Raw genomic sequence first — 16,545 nt, 5'->3', positions numbered from 1 at the left:
TCAGACTTTTTTGTATTTTTATTTATTTAGGAGGTGCGGGGCCACCCGGCCTCCCTCTCCAAGCCTATTTGTGCCCCAAGGGCTCCTTTCCCCTTGGCCCAGCTTTTAAAAAATAAAAATTCTCAAAAGGGAGGAAGGAAAATGCATGGGGAAAACTTTTCAGCACAGCAGCTGAACCAACTATAGCATTCGTTTTTGTAATTTCGTGAAGATTTGTCAAGTGGCCTCAAATTTATTTGCAAAACAAAAAACACACTTCCTATAGAATGTAGGTCCTAACTATAACTTCCTACTGATGACCCCCAGTGGTTGCCAGTAGGTAGTTATAGTTAGGAACTAGTTTCCATAGGAAAAGCATTTTGGGACTATAACTTTGGCGTCGTTTGACCAATCTGCATGAAATTTCCCCAAAAAAGTGTCAAGGTAGGTTCTGAATGTCATGGAACGTTTCGGGGTGATCCGTGCATTGGAGGCTAAAAAATTGGGGGGGTGAAATAAGGGGGTGTTTGTACTGTTAATTCGGTAAACAACCTTTACAACCCAACTTTTACAACGGGATTTTTACAACGCAATTGGATTTACAACGCATGCTTTTACAACGCCTGCTTTTACAACCCAGGTACCTTTACAACGCAAGTACCTTGCAAGTATTTATTTTTCAATGTTATTTTATGTTATGTTATTTTTTTTAAATTATTATATATATTATTAAATTATATTTCTGATTTATTATATTTATTGAATAAAAAATGTATAAAATTAGTGAAGTTGTTTTATTAATATTTAAAAGTAATAAATGATAAAAATACTCATGTATTGAGAAATAATACTTTAGTATTAATATTTCAAAAAATAGTGATAATAATGAGTGGTAAATTGAAAGTGTTATTAATAGAAACAAATAGTATTAAAAGTGAGCAAATATATAAAAAGGAATCTTTTAAAACTCAGGTATTAAATATTATTAAATAGATTTTTTAAAAATAAATATATTGAAGAAACAAACAAATTTAGAAATTAATACTCTAGTAGTTTTATATTACAATATACTGAGTACATTTGGGTATTTAATTTTAATGTGGGAATAATTATTAATTATAATTTAACTTAAAAAAAGGAGTGTAAAGGTAATAATTTAATACTTAGGTATTAAAATTAATAATAATAATTAAAAAAAAATAATTTTGTTAAAAAATTATTAAAATGTATTAAAATATAAATGTTAAATATATATATATTTTTAAAATAATTATTAGTTGAAAAAAAAATTAAACTATTATTATTAAAAAAGGTCCCATGCTTTTGCATTGTTTTCTATGGGAAAAATTGTCCTTCATTTATTTCAATAAATGAAGCTGTTTCTCCCGCGAAACTAAAAAGGAAGGTGTTAAAAAAAAAGAAAGTGGATCTTTTGATGGAGTAAGCATCCAGGTAAGGATAAAATTACGTTATTTTACAAGTATTAACATACAATTAAGATATATAGATAAAATAAATACATTAAAAAAAACATAGTTCACTTAGTTTTGTAAATTATTTTTTTTATTTCAAAAATATAGAAAAAAAGCATTTCTTTTATTTAATATTTTCACATATTTACATATTTTTTTGGAATTAATATATTATTTAATTAAATAACAAAAGTAATAATAAAAATAATATAAATAAATAGTCCGTTAACAATCTTTGCAGCTTCAGATGACGTAAGCACGTAAACGTGAACGTAAGCGGCCATTTTGAAGAGCATCGATGGAGGAAGAAGCAGGAAGCTGATCTACGTCCAGGTAGGAAACAATTTAAACTTTATTTATACATGTTAAGATAAAAAAGGATACATATATTGTAAAGAAAGGGTAAGGAGAGGTTGCGGTTTAATAATGTAATGTAAAACTGATTAAAAAGCATGTCGCCGATCGTGTAATTAGAGTATGCCTATGTCGGGTCAGAAAAAGTTATCGTCAAAAGTTATTTGTGTTTACAATTGGCTTAAAAAAAAGATTAATTATTATAAGATAAATGTTTTATACAACGTATTTGTTTAGGAAAAGCTGTATTGTAAAAAAAAAAATGTTGCCGTTGTTTTGTTAAAGTACTATGGCAGATATAGTGACAGAATGGTTTGGTAGGAGGTAGTAATTGTTGAATTTTGAATTGGTTGGTCAGAAGAAATACGATTTTATTTCTTGTGCAAAAAGGAAACTAGCACAGGTTGACATAGGGAGAATATGTTTTCGTAGGAGGTAGATTTGGATCTATTGTTAAATAATAGAATTACATTTCTGCATTAATTTGGAACGAAAAAACATGGTAATTTAAAGAAGGCAACAAAAGGAAGGCTGACCCGACGTATATTTGTGAAAAATGTTTTGGAAAATTTTTATTGCCAATTGTAATTACTGTTTCATAAAATTTAGGGCAAAGCAGGAAAGTAAGGTGAAAAATGTATTTAGAAGTTTAGAATGTTAGCAACATTTTCAAGGTAGTCTAGAGCCACACACAACGAAAACTGTTGCATAATAGCCAAAAGTCTCTCAGACATTTCCTTTGTTTTTTGTGTAACTCGTGGGTTTAGACTACCAGTTAATGTTTGTGAAAGTCTAATTTCTTGAAAACTTTGCTCCTTCTTCAAAGTTTCCAAAAAACTGTAGAAAAGGGGGTGTGGTTTGCCAATTGTGTGGTTGAAGGAGTTATGCCATCCCTCAATGGCATTATTTGTTTTTGCTTCTCCCTCTAAACAGCTTGTGTAACAGTTCCACCACTCCACATGGAAACGTGGCTTCCTCCTGCGACCCGATCTGCTTAGGTGCCCAATCCATGTGTCTTCAAAATAATTTAGGATGGGTGCCAATTTCTCTTCATTTACATTGTAATAATCTGATTCTGTAATGGCAGTGTAGTATTCGTCTACACTTACGGGAGGAACAAAACAAAGAGCTGTTAACTTTTTTTTAACTCAAATTGAAGTTTGCTATCTGTTGAGTACTCTGCAACCAGGGATGTTTTCTGTAACTTACGCCAGAATGTCTGGGAAAAATGGAAAAAACTGCCCTGAATTTGTGTATCCGTGTACGTTTTACTGATCACATTGATCATGCTCAATTCAAAATCGACAATTATTTTCCTAGGACTTTTGGATGTTTTATTTTGAATAACTGATAAAAGTTCAGTGTAGGTTGCAGTAGTCCTATCAGGAAGCAAACTATATACTAAGGGGATCACATTATGGTTAATTTTAGCGTGTATAGTGTAAATTTGGGTGAAAGGATGGGGTGTACTTTTAAACGTACCATCCATCATCCAAATTTCACTATTTTCTAACTTAACAAGGTTGCGGGGTGTACTAAAAATTAAAATACGTTGTTGAGGGTTTTTGTTGTCAAGGAGAAGGAAAGGTTCATCAGCAAAAGAAATAGTAAGTTCATGTGGAATAATAATGTCAGAAAAGGTATGAGGTGTTGTGGTTTGTGTGTTACTTGCCAGCTTTTGTCTTTGTATAATTCGCCACAAATTAGGAATTATTGGCATATTACTAGCAACATGACTGGGGAGATGCTGTGCAACCTCTCTTAAAATGGATCCAGTAGAATCATTGGAGGTGCTTGCAAGTTGTTTCATTTCATTTAAGGTTTCCCTTACATCAATCTCCATTGCAGAGGCAGAGTGGTTATGATCTGTTGTTTTAATAATGATATCATCAAGGGTAACCACTCGTCCACTGCAATGGGATGAGTAGTATTGCACACACCGCCAATGATTTCTTGGGAAACTTATCCTTTCTTTACAATATATGTATCCAGCATGCTTTAGTAATCTGTTTCCTTTTCCGGATTTTATGTAGGAAGCTGTTTCCTGAGTAGACATTATCTGTGAAGAAAATATGTTTGATTTTACTATGTGGAATAAAAAGAAAAATAACAAACAACAATATCCTACATTATCCATAATGCTGCACTTTCTGGGAGTTGGAACAGTAAATTCTGCCTTTACACTATCCTACACTTTCCCTAATGTTCCACCTCCTTGGAGCTACAATAGTAAATTCAGCCACTACACTATCAAACACTTTCCGTATTGCTTTACCTTCCTGGAGTTAGAATAGTAATTGTTTCCCCTACACCATCCCACACTTTCCCTACTGCTACACCTTCCTGGAGTTAGAATAGAAATTGTTACCCCTACAGTATCCCACACATTCACTACTGCTGCACCTTCCTGGAGTTAGAATAGTAATTGTTACCTCTACAGTATCCCACACTTTCAATACTGCTGCACCTTCCTGGAGTTAGAATAATAATTGTTACCCCTACACTATCCCACACATTCCCTACTGCTGCACCTTACTGGAGTTAGAATAGTAATTGGTTCCCTCTACACCATCCCACACTTTCCCTACTGCTGCACCTTCCTGAAGTTAGAATAGTAATTGTTACCCCTACAGTATCCCACACATTCACTACTGCTGCACCTTCCTGGAGTTAGAATAGTAATTGTTACCCCTAAACTATCCCACACATTCCCTACTGGTGCATCTTACTGGATGGTTTCCTACTTTGGAGTGTTCATTTCAATTACCTTTTGATTTAGGTGTTTACTTCTTGGTTTGGTTTTAGTCTGGTTTCTCGATTTTTGCTGTTCTTTTTTGCTGTCTAGTCTTGTGGGATTCAACGTGTGCTTTGGTGTTGAGAAGATTTATGTGAGTATCTGAAAAAATCAGAAATGAGAAAGTAATGGAAATGCTATTTTTTATTGCAATGTATGTGATACAATAAAAAATGTATACATTTTATGTGCACAAGTGACATTTTATTTTATTTTAACTTATTACTATACTACACTTTTGCTAGTGCTGCACCAACTTGGAGTTAGAATAGTAATTGTTACCCCTACACCATACCACACTTTCCCTACTGTTGCACCTTCCTGGAGTTAGAATAGTAATTTTTACCCCTACACCATCCCACACTTTCCCTACTGCTGCACCTTCCTGGAGTTAGAATAGTAATTGTTACCCCTACACTAGCCAACACATTCCCTACTGCTGCACCTTACTGGAGGTAGAATAGTCATTGGTTCCCTGTACACCATCCAACACTTTCCCTGCTGCTGCACATATATGGAGTTAGAATAGTAATTGATACCTGTATACCATCCTACACATTCTCTACTGCTGCAGCAACCTGGAGTTAGAAGAGTTATTGTTATCTCGACAAGATGCCACACTTTCTGTATTGTTGCAGCTTTCTTGAATATGTTTTTAAAAGTTTTGCCAATTGAATGCTTTCCTACTTTGGAGTGTTTATTTCAATTACCTTTTGATTTAGGTGTTTTCTTCTTGGTCTGGTTTCAGTCTGGTTTCTCGAATTTTGCTGGTCTTTTTTGTTGTCTGGTCTTGTGGGATTCAACTTGTGCTTTGGTTTTGAGAAGATTTATGTGAGGATCTGAAAAAATGAGAAAGTAATGCAAATGCTATTTTTTATTGCATTGTTTGTGATACATTAAAAAATGTAAACATTTTGGTGCCGATCACGATCCGGTAAAAAAATAGCCCGTACGACTCGTATCCGGTCTTTTTACCGTACGAATCGTACAAGTGCCGTACAAACTGCCAATTACGATTCGCATGGGAAAAAGACCATACGAATCGCATTGGGAACAATTCCCCACACGTCCTCGGGTCGGAAATTGTGTCCGACACGTCCCCGGACGATTTACCGTACAAATGTGAAAAGTCAAGTCCGACCGCGGAATCACGATCCATCCCATGCGTCCGATGTTACAACCGTATGCAAAAAACACCGTCCGCACCGAACTCCCATAGCAACCATGGAGACATGTGCCCGCATACGCGCAGAACACCCCCCCAGCCCCCGTACGTTCGAGTCGCACCCCCCGTGTATGTACACCCGTGTACGTGTCGTACCCCCGTGTATGTACACCCGTGTACGAGTCGTACCCAACGTGTATGTACACCCGTGTACGTTCGAGTCGTACCCCCACCCGTGTATGTACACCCGTGTACGTGTCCTACCCCCCGTGTATGTACACCCGTGTTCGTTCGAGTCGTACCCCCACCTGTGTATGTACACCCGTGTACGTGTCCTATCCCCCCGTGTATGTACACCCGTGTACATTCGAGTCGTACCCTCACCCGTGTATGTACACCCGTGTACGAGTCGTACCCCCCGTGTATGTACACCCATGTATGATTGAGTCGTACCCCCCGTGTATGTACACCCGTGTACGTGTCGTACCCCCGTGTATGTACACCCATGTACATTCGAGTCGTACTCCCCCGTGTATGTACACCCGTGTACGTGTCGTACCCCCGTGTATGTACACCCGTGTACAGGTCGTACCCCCCGTGTATGTACACCCGTGTACGTTCGAGTCGTACCCCCCTGTGTATGTACACCCGTGTACGTGTCGTACCCCCGTGTATGTACACCCGTGTACGTGTCGTACCCCCGTGTATGTACACCCGTGTACGTGTCGTACCCCCGTGTATGTACACCCGTGTACGTGTCGTACCCCCGTGTATGTACACCCGTGTACATTCGAGTCGTACCCCCATGTATGTACACCCGTGTACCTGTCGTACCCCCATGTATGTACACCCGTGTACGAGTCGTACCCCCCGTGTATGTACACCCGTGTACGTTCGAGTCATACCCCCGTGTATGTACACCCGTGTACGTGTCGTACCCCCCGTGTATGTACACCCGGGTACGTGTCGTACCCCCAACCATGTATGTATGACCCGTACCCTCACCCGCGGACGTATGGAGCGTACCCCAGGCCCCAACACCAGCACCTCCAAAACATCGCGCATGTACGAGTCGTACCAAGCCAGACACAAGGACAGCACTGTACAAGAAAATGCCCGAAGTACAAACCATACACACGCTAAAAATGCACGTACACAACCAGGACAAAGCAAAACAACACAAGAATACACCATTCTAATGGCACAAAGCCACTAAACATGTCCAACAAGCTCAAAAACAACACAATCACTGACCTGCAACTGCCAAAATCCAAAACAGAGGCCCAAAACACAACCACTCCTTATAACACACCCACCCAAAGTTCAAACACAGCCACACCCACCAATGGACCAATAAAAAGGGCCCACACACACAAACCATGAGCCTTTGCAACAGACTCACTGCTGCCAGACCCCACAGACAACCTACAGCACCATACTAGAAGCTTTACCACACCTTACACTTGCACACCTTCACACACACACCTTCACAAACACCCCCACATCACATTCACACACACACCTGCACAACCACACACACACACCCACAACCATCCACACACCCCCCCACCATCCACACCCACACCCCTCACCATGCCCACTAACAAGAATCCAAAGTTCACTAGCCGAGAGTTGGAGGTCCTTGTCGATGAAATCCTCAGAGTTGAGCCACACCTCTTTGGAACATTGGTCAGACAGACCACCATTACAGAAAAAACATCCATGTGGCAGACCATCGTCGATGCTGTGAATGCTGTTGCGGACACCAGAAGGACCAGGCATGAATGCCAAGCCAGGTGGTACGATCTGCGGAGGAGGGTCTGAGCCAAAATGACGGATGAACACAACCAGGCCAACGTCACTGGAGGAGGGCCGCCCCGCAGACGCGTAGAATACCATCCCTGGGAGGAGAGGGTGATGGCCATACTGCCGGTGGTGGCAGTGGATGGATTAGAAGGACTCCGAGACCCGGGTGAGTACACAAACAACTCACCTCACATGTGGGGAACGTCATCCACAACCAAACTCACAAACAGGCACGCAACCACCCCAAGCTATCGCATGACTCAACCACACTCCATGAACACGCACATGCCACTAGCGCCACCATGCCCCATGCACCCAGCTAGACAACGTCAAGTCACAGGTCACAGAAAACACCAACACAAGACACAGTAACCCGGATGGCGGGAGTGTGGGCCCCAAAAATCACAGAGTGCAACTCAGAAGCAGACAACAATGCCCTCTGCCCATATGGCCTAGGTCACAGCCAGACAAACAGTGTGTCCCCACACAGGAAAGACTCGCCAGCATATGGCGGACGCCTTGCATCAACACATGGGGGTGACGGCACGTTCTTGCACATGACAGCAGCTAATGAACAGCCAACACTGTGAAAGAGTGGCAGCACACACCACCACAGCAGCAGTGCAGACACACACACTACACCCAATGGGTGCCTGGAGATCAGAAACAAACTCACATCAACAATCCAAGGGCCATTCAAAGATCTGCTAACAGTCTGTGCCCAGGAAGCTGGGCTGAGGTGACAGAGGGTGACACACAGAGGGAGGGAGAGGGGGACAGAGAGGGAGGGAGACACAGGGAGACGGACAGAGGGAGGACGCTGACACACAGAGGGAGGGAGAGGGGGACAGAGAGGGAGGGAGACACAGGGAGACGGACAGAGGGAAGAGGCTGACACACGGAGGGAGGGAGAGGGGGACAGAGAGGGAGGGAGACACAGGGAGACGGACAGAGGGAGGAGGCTGACACACAGAGGGAGGGAGAGGGGGACAGAGAGGGAGGGAGACCCAGGGAGACGGACAGAGGGAGGAGGCTGACACACAGAGGGAGGGAGAGGGGGACAGAGAGGGAGGGAGACACAGGGAGACGGACAGAGGGAGGAGGCTGACACACAGAGGGAGGGAGAGGGGGACAGAGAGGGAGGGAGACACAGGGAGACGGACAGAGGGAGGAGGCTGACACACGGAGGGAGGGAGAGGGGGACAGAGAGGGAGGGAGACACAGGGAGATGGACAGAGGGAGGAGGCTGACACACAGAGGGAGGGAGATGGGGACAGAGAGGGAGGGAGACACAGGGAGACAGACAGAGGGAGGAGGCTGACACACAGAGGGAGGGAGAGGGGGACAGAGAGGGAGGGAGACACAGGGAGACAGACAGAGGGAGGAGGCTGACACACAGAGGGAGGGAGAGGGGGACAGAGAGGGAGCGAGAAAGGGACACACAGGGATAGCAAATCAGCCTTGTGGGGTGTGGGGATGTCTGCTCGTCAGCAGGTGGACTGCGTGCATGTAGACAAGGGTGGCCAGTGCCAGAACCCCCCCTCTTCTCCATGGCAAAACACAGGGCCATGTCACAACCTGTGCACGAGCACAACGACAGCTACCTGCATCATATAAGTGTGTGGAACCACTCCATGTGCACACGTACAGTGCTACACTGAAGGCGCCAATGCATGGCTCGCCACACCTGCCCACTCCACTGCTGACTGCTGTCACAATTGACGCAGCAAGTAAGACTGTGCCACACATAGGTAAAGTCTCAAAAGCTGTGGCCAAGGGACATACCCATGCACAAGTGCACTGTCAGTGGAATGCACGACATATACAAATTCCCAGAGGAAATGTGCCAACTTTGAAAACAATGAAACATGGATGTTGCATGGAACAAAATTAACATTGTCTCTCTCACACACAGGTGAACGTCGTCGATCACCCCCCAACACGGGGGGGAAGACACACAGGACCCGGCTCGGCGGGATGACGGAGCCACCGTCAGCGACGACTCTCACCACTCTGTGGACGAACCCGACCCCGACCAACCTGGCCCCTCTGGTGTCCAATGACCTGCAGCACCTGCGTCAGATACAACTGGGCCAACCACCACCTCCACTCCTGCCACATCCCAGGAGACACCCAGGATCCCTGCCCCACCACCACAATGCAGCCAGGCTGGCCAGGAGGGACACGGTGTCCCGGGCACCCAGGAGGAGGCAGGCGACAACGCCAATGCCACCCCTCAGGGGTCCCGGAGACCCGATGTGCCCACAAGGGCATGCCAGGTGCAAGTGGGCAGGGGTGGTGGGAGTGGAGGACGGCGGAGGCACGAGCCTGACCAGTTGGCTGGGGAACCGGTATATTCCCATGTCCGAAACATCCTGGACACATACTGGCAGGACACCACGGGCATGGCCCAGGTTGTGTCCATCCTCGAGGGGATCAAGACCCAGCAGGCCCAGCAACATGCGGAGCAACATGCCTGTCTACTGCAACACCAACGGAGGATGGAGGACAGACAGGCTGAGCTCGTGACGGTGTTCACGGGAATTCACAGTACACTCCGTCGGATGGCCGACAACATGGGCAACCCTCCCTGTGCCATCAGGCGTAGAACATCACCACCCACAGGGAAGGATGAGGAGGAGGAGGAGACATCCGACGGAGCATCCCAAACATCATCACGGCCTGCTTCTGAGGGTCCCCGCAGGAGGGCGGGTCGTCCACAGAAAAGACCGTGAGGGTCGGCGCAACAGCACCATCTCCCAGGACACCTGGCCTGGCACCTGGCCCACTGGAGCAACAGCAGCACAGCATCAAAAGACATTCTCTGCCACATGGACTTGCTGGTCACTGTCTGACCAATGTTGACAAAGACTGTGGCATGGACTCTGAGGATTTTAAATGGCAAGGACACCAACTCCCCTAGTGAACTTTGGATTCCACACACCCGGAAAGCCCCTCATGTCAACCCCCCCCCACCCCAACCAAAATAAAAAGTCACACCATAAAGAGAAGATGCCTACTGATTGCATTATTACCTTACATGTGTCTTGTAAAGTCTAACTATGCCTGAGTTCTCATTTGACTTCAACCATCCACACCCTGGGGCCTGAGTCTGGCACAGGACACACATGGGTCACATTGTATTAGGCAAGACAGACATGGAGCACCATACACACCCGTGATGGGCCCAACCAGCTGAGGGGGTGGCCGCACAACCGTGCCGACAGACATATTGAGTACAGCGACAGCCATGCGCAGAGGTCAGGGATCATGTGGAGTGTCCTGGGGGGCACCCAGGTATGTGTGGACAGGTGGCAGAACCATGTCCTGCAAGCTTGAGTCAGGTGGATGCAGTGAATGGTGGCCTGGCCAACGTTGGATGCATGGGGATGGCACATGTCAAAATACCCACACAGTCATGGACTACATGCACAATACAGAGTCTAATACCACACAAACAGCTTGCATCTTACTACTCTACACATAGACACATAGCCACTATCACGGAAAACCATGCCACACATGCCGGATGCACCGTGGCAACTCACCAGCATTGACTGAGAAGAGGCACCTTGGAGGCATAGGGACACCTTTATTAGTCATGTATTCGGGATTGCAGAGGCAACTCGGAGTACACATGAACGGGTCATGTGGAGTAACATGTGGGTCCAACACTGGAACCCCCCCTACTGCAGCCCAAATGCGTGATAGCCATGGAACTGGCACACAAGTGTCGGCTAACAGCTAAACACCCCCTGCTGCTCACGGAGAGACTGCCATACACCATTGATCCGCTGATGTGGAAGTCCCACAGCATGTCAAGCCAAGGCAAACCGTATGTGTCCGAGGGCAGTGTAACACACATTGATGCCATCATCACATTCCACAATCCCATCACTGATGACTGTCAACAAGTCTGACCATCTATTCAGGTGTACCCAGCTGCATGTAATGTGTACCATGGTGATGCGACATGTCTGCAGAGGAACCACACATCGACAGGGGCAGTGTGCATACATCGTGAACAACTGCCACACCCAATACACCCCTGATGCATCCCTTACCCTAAGGAGACTTCCAAACTTGTCCGTGCCTGTAACGCTGAGTCAGCACACGATGACGTGTCCATGAGGAATTTTTAGAAAAAAAGGGGGGAAACCCATAATAACCCTTTGGTATCTGGGTACTTAAACAAGTAGAAAGGAAAAACTAACACCTAGGGATTAATAATATATCTACGTTACGGTGACGAGAAAAATCAATTATCTCCTCCCTTGAGTTATTCTATCCTCAAATGTAAACTATGTTATCATTATTCTTAATAGTCATACAAAGAAAATCCGACCCAACAATGAATATATCTTTCCTTAGATCTGCATCTAAGTGTGTTTATTGTTTTGTATTTCACCAAACATATATAGAAAGATTAATCTTTTAGACATATATACAAAAACATTTATAATATTTACATTCTTTTCTTACAAAAAAATCAATACACATATACATCTATGTGACCCTATATTTAAATCAGGATGCTTAAAGGATTAATCTACTCCAGCATTCCTTTCTAGTGAAGATCAAACCTAATCGAGAACTTTAGAGATCTTTTTTCATTCTGATCTCTACTTTCATAAAAGTACTCCGCTAGACATGAATCCAAACAAAATTTAGTAATTTAACTGAATGTCTTCCAAGTCGTTGTCGACGCATTTCAGCCAAAAAACTCTTAAGGCCTCATCAGGACTAGGGTACAAGTATATATGATTTCTTCAGATTTCACTCATAGAATCCGTGCTGTCGAGGTGTCTAGAAAAAATATATTCGTAAAGTGCTTCTCCAAGCCTCCATTCAATGTTGATTTATAACTTTTGAAAAAAACCTCAATTGTTCACCCGTGATAGCCTTTATTCATTACACGAGAACCATGAGGGACAATGGAAGACCGCAAGAGTTTTTTGGCTGAAACGCGTCGACAACGACTTGGAAGACATTCAGTTAAATTACTAAATTTTGTTTGGATTCATGTCTAGCGGAGTACTTCTATGAAAGTAGAGATCAGAATGAAAAAAGATCTCTAAAGTTCTCGATTAGGTTTGATCTTCACTAGAAAGGAATGCTGGAGTAGATTAATCCTTTAAGCATCCTGATTTAAATATAGGGTCACATAGATGTATATGTGTATTGATTTTTTTGTAAGAAAAGAATGTAAATATTATAAATGTTTTTGTATATATGTCTAAAAGATTAATCTTTCTATATATGTTTGGTGAAATACAAAACAATAAACACACTTAGATGCAGATCTAAGGAAAGATGTGTCCATGAGGAATAGCAGTGCCACAACAATTCAACCAGCAGACGGCATGGGCAAGTACCTGGGGATGAGAGACACACAAGAAGTCAGCCACAAAAAGCACAGCCACTTGCATGTGCATGTACTCGACACATGTAAGGATGACAACATGCCAGGTCACAATTATGACTGGGGAAATACACATCACTGCCACCATCACTCCAGTGACACATCCACACACTCCTCTGACTCACGTGGCATACATGCAGATGGACACACACATCCCAACACATGCCACACGGGTACCAATGCGTGCACACACAGACACTGGTACTCACCACTAAGCAAAGAAGTCGCGTATGAGCCGAGTCCGGATGTCCTCTTGCGGAACCACGTCCTCCACATCACTAGCCCCATTGCCAAGACCTTCGTCCTCCACGGGTGGATGGTCCTGATCATCTTGATCCAGGATGAGTGGCACAGCTTTCTCAACTGCCATGTTGTGCAGCATGCAGCACACCATGAAGATTTGGCAGACCTTCGCCGGGGCATATGGGAGCGCGCCGACGGTCTTGTGGAGGCATCGGAATCGGCTCTTCAGGAGGCCAAACGTCCTCTCTATCACTCGCCTTGTCTGGCCATGGGCGGTGTTGTAGCGGAGCTGGGCCGGCGTGATGGGGTTGCGGAGAGGTGTGATCAGCCATGGCATGTTGGGATAGCCAGCGTCCCCTACATGGAAAGCACATGGACATAAGTAGGACAGGAGAAGCGGTCGTGCTGAAAGTCTACGCAAAATACAGGACAGACAGACTGTACCCACCAACAACACAAGCTCGTTCGTTGCGCAGCTGCGTCATCATTTCAGGCATCCTGCTACGCCTCATGATGTAGGCATCGTGTGCTGATCCTGGAAAATGAGCACAGACATGTGAAATCACCATGTAGGACAGACACACCACAAGGGCATTGATGGAGTGGTAGTGCTTGCGATTCCGGAACGCTACCTCCTGTGCCTGTGGTGGTACCAAAGCCACATGTGTCCCATCTATGGACCCAATGACATGGGGCATCCCTCCCAGGGCATAGAATCCACGCTTGACCCCAGTCAACATTTCAGGGGTTGGGAAATGGATGAAGTCATCCAGGTGAATAAACATGGCCTCTAAGAAATCATGCAGCACACGGCAGAACATGCTCTGGGACATGCCACCAACATGAGCTTTGGTATTTTGAAAGGTACCCGTGGCAACAAAATGTAGGGCTGCCATTACCTTCAGCTTGGGTGTCAGTGCCGTAGGATACCTGTGCAGCGGTTGCAGGTGTGGTGCCAGTCTAGCCGTCAACTCCAGAATCAACGGTTGGGGGAAGCGGTAGCACCGGATACAGTCATTCTCCCGCATGTCAGCCAACTCCGGAATTGGTCTGGGAAGAGGCGGCGCTCTGCAGTAATTTGGAAGTGACAAGGAAGAGTGAGTGCACCACAACAACAATTTATTTGTACTGAGCACATGTTAATCTGTCAATACACATATGCTACATACGGAGTCAGGGATGTGCCACATGCCCTGGACACGTATGGCTGGCAGGTGACACTCCTACCAAGACCCAGCTACACACGGAGATTGTGAACCTCCACATGCCATGGCATGGGATTAGCTGTGTCCCAGTGTAAGTGAACAGCCAGACGCAAGACAGGAGTGACATACATCCACACATCAGCAGAAGTAGGATGTCGATTGCAGAGACTGGTAGCGGAACACTAGAGCCACAGGTCACATGACATTACACTAGGACAGCCCACACACCTTGCCATGAAGGTGTACATGTGATGACTCACCACACATTCATAGAGAGGATGAAGACATGTCCTTGTTACGCTACTCCGTGTCCCATGCATACATACGCACCTCACATCCGATACCACATGTGGCATGGTGTGCGGAACAGTGTGCCATGTCAATCTACACACACACACATGTTGGTTGCTGCAACAGCTGCTGCTTTTGAGGGAGCTCCAACATCAACCTAATGGGAACCCCCCACACATACATGACATAGTCACATCGTGCACCGTGGGTGGTGACATATCTGGTGTGGTAACCCCTGTACCAGGCCTCAGAGGACACTTGCGTGTGTTGTTGTCCGTGCCATGCCAGTGACGCTCATCCCAAGTGTGCAGTACGACATGCACACATGTCAAAGGATTCAAGGGCATGCCTGGCACACATTGCACCGTCACACATTACATGTGTACATATCTCATCATACATCTGGTGCCTTCTTGAATCAGGAGTAATGTGCCACATCACAGCCTTTCACACCTGTGCCCCACACATGTAGTACTGCCCAGACAATGCCTTGATGTCCATCCATGGACAAGTATGTCAGCCCTATTCCTTCCTGTGTGCTGCCTGTCACCACTGTGATGTGTGAAAAGCACCGTACTTTCGCAAAGAGGGCCTGTGTACGTTCCCGTATCACTATGGGAGTGCTCGCGTATGCGTACTCATAGTGATAGTGAGCGTACAGGCGTGTGTACGCTCCGTACCACTATGGGTGTTCTCGCATATGCGTATTCATAGTGATAGTGAGCGTACAGGCGTGTGTACGCTCCGTACCACCATGAGTACGCATACGCGTGAACACCCATAGTGGTACGGAGCGTACACACGCCTGTATGCTCACTATCACTATGAGTACGCATACGCGAGAACACCCATAGTGGTACGGAGCGTACACACACCTGTACGGGCCGTTGCTATGCATTTGGGGTGCCCTAGGGCCCCGGAACGCACCGTACCTGTGTGTGAATCTCAAAATTACATAGGGGACACATGAGGGACAAGTATAAAGGCATACATGCATGCTGGTTGTCATGGAGACCAAGTTTAAAGTTTGAATTTTTTCTGGAAGGTGTACAGCAGAAGTCAGTTGGAATGAATCTACTTTGTTGCAATGTGTTTGTGGAGTTGACATCATGCTGAAGAAAAAAACACAATAAGAACCCACTGACTGTGCTAGGTTTGAAGGGATTGGAGGAAACATAGGATGCAAATGTGAGTGACCAATCACTCTGTACTCCTGTGCATGAAACAGGCCAGCAAGGCAGATATAAGGCAGCCAGGTCCCATGAGGCAGCACTTGCCTGCACATCTTTGTATTCCACGACCCAGCTGCTGCTACTGATTCCCTGGAACCATGTCAAGGTCTGTGGAGAGGTCACAGCCTTTCACCCTGGAGGAGAACCTGGCTTTGCTGGATGTGATCCTCCCACAGTACCCCATGCTGTATGGGCGACCAGGGTATCAGGTGAGTGCAGAGTCCACTGGCACAGACTGTGTCCCTTTTTTGTGACTGTGACTTCTGGCATTGTGTCCAGGCGTGGCACACATGCTATGTACTGTAGGGGGGTTCCGGGGGGGGAATGCCTGATGTCTCCCAGCCAGTGCATGCTGTGGTGCATGTCTGCCGTCCTCACTTGCATTGTGTTTACTGTGACAATCACTGCATGGTGCATGCCACATTCTGCCTGTCTTGTCCTCCTGGGAATGTAGCCTCTACAGTCCTCATGTGATTATGTGGTCAGCCCAGTGTGACAGGTGACTGCACCCACAGATGTGTGTTAGTTCTGTGTATCTGTGCTGAGAGTGTCCACATGATGTGTTCGTACCCTGGACATCGG

The sequence above is a fragment of the Triturus cristatus genome, chromosome 5_1 (genome assembly GCF_964204655.1).
Source record: "Triturus cristatus chromosome 5_1, aTriCri1.1, whole genome shotgun sequence".
NCBI classification, from domain to species: domain Eukaryota; kingdom Metazoa; phylum Chordata; class Amphibia; order Caudata; family Salamandridae; genus Triturus; species Triturus cristatus.
The sequence above is the reverse complement of the archived record's forward strand: the minus strand, read 5'-3'. Positions refer to the sequence as shown.